Here is a 1,993-nt window from a genome sequence, read left to right as displayed (position 1 = left end):
GTTAAATATACATAAAATCACATAAAAATTAAAAAATATGTAAATTTAACGATTAAAAAAACATGACCTACTGGTACATTTAAAAATTTCCTTTAGTAGTAAGATTTTTAATGAGGTCTATGTTATAGAGCTGATTATCAAAGGAAAAGTTACGGCTTGATCTTCAGTCCTCAGTCTCTTGTTTGTATATAGGCAACATTTTTCTACCTTTGTTTCTAGCATCTAACTTGTTTTTTTTCTACTCATGACAATTTTGTATTTTTCTTTTTATTAATAAATTATAATGGAGTTTGAATGAGGGATAAGAATTTTAGGAGTGTCAATCTAGCTGAGATGTGTAGGATTTTTTTTTTATGTTTTAACCACAACTCATTAAAAAAAAAAAAAGAAACGAAAAGATGTAAACAAAGACAACAAAAAAATTAATTTACCTCCCTCAAAACAAAAAAAAAATCTATCTACTACGTGTTAGTATTACACATTCCCGTTCATTTCGCTGATTCGAGTTTGTAATTCGAGTTGAGATGTGATTTTGTGTGAGAGCTTTTTACTGTAGTAAAAAAATTAAATGTGACTGTTTCTAAGAGCTTTTTATTGTAGCAAAACTCAAATTCTAAACTCTAAAGTTGTTATTATTGCATTGAAGAATTATAGCATAGAGGATATTTATATCATCTCAAAACTGTCATATTGGCTATAATGAATTTGGAGGTATATAATAAACCAGACAACAACAAAAAAAAAGGAAAAAAAAAAAAGAAAATTGGCGGGACAGATCTGTATTATTAGTGGAACATAATACGCGTCTTTTATTACTTGAAAGGGAATATTGAATAGATGTTGAGAAAAAGATTCCACCTAAGACACTTACATGTGACCAAGTGTCCAATGAATAGATGTTGAAAGGGAATATTGAAAGGAAATATTGAATAGACTTGTGAATGCTTTATTCATTTTGTTGATTCGAGTTTAGAATTTGAATTTTATTATAATAAAAAGTTCTCAAAAATAATCACATTTAATTTTTTTATTACAGTAAAAAATTTTCACATAACGTTACATTTTAACTCGAATTAAAAATTTGAATTAACGAACTAAACGAGTCACGGGCTTTGACAAAAGCACATCTTACATGTGACCAAGTGTCCATTATGGAACCAATAATTAAAGCAACTCGTGGTCCTTTCGAGTATTGCCTTATCCATAGCTCCTGCACTTATGGCATGAATCAAAATTTCAGGCTGGATCAGATCCGGATGTTTCACATGGATATTTTGGCAGAGCAAAACTGGGCAGTTTCAGTTATTCAAGAGATGTAAATTAGCTATTCTATAATCGATTAGCTTTTCATGCGCACTTTGTAACGAGTAAGGTCTAGTTAGTTAAAAGGGTAATTTTTAAAAATTTATATTGAAATGGAGCTTTTTTTATTTCCATCTTTTAATATTAGCCTAGTATTTTTATTTTTTAGATTAAAACTAATTAAAGAGATAGTGTTTTTAATTTATAGAAATTACCCTAAGAAGAAAAGAAAAAGAAAAAAAAAAAGAAAAAAAGAAGTCGACGTGATTAGTTATGTTGCGTATTACAATGAAAGTCGGAAAATTCAAACATAAAAGCTAGCAATACGGGATGACAAACTAGTTTATGATGGAGGGAAATAATATTTTTCTATTATAGTATCGTTATAGTAACGTCAGTTTTTAATTATTAGATATAGTTAAAATTAAATTAGATAAAAAAATATATTAAAAAAATAATTTTTAATATAAATTTAATTATTAAAAATAAAATCTTTTCAATAGTTTATTCAGTGCCTTCGAGACAAATCTCAAAAAAAGTAAACACGATACATTCCAAAAAATTTTGGGACGATAATGCCCTAATCTGAGTTGTTATGGAAAAAGTATTGTTCGATTTGTTCAGGGGCAGAGCTATTCATTGTCTAGTGGTGGCAGCTAGCGCCCCCACACACTTTCTTAATCTTATATAT

Source organism: Morus notabilis, unplaced genomic scaffold, assembly GCF_000414095.1.
Source record: "Morus notabilis unplaced genomic scaffold, ASM41409v2 Scaffold317, whole genome shotgun sequence".
Classification (NCBI taxonomy): Eukaryota; Viridiplantae; Streptophyta; class Magnoliopsida; order Rosales; family Moraceae; genus Morus; species Morus notabilis.
The sequence above is the reverse complement of the archived record's forward strand: the minus strand, read 5'-3'. Positions refer to the sequence as shown.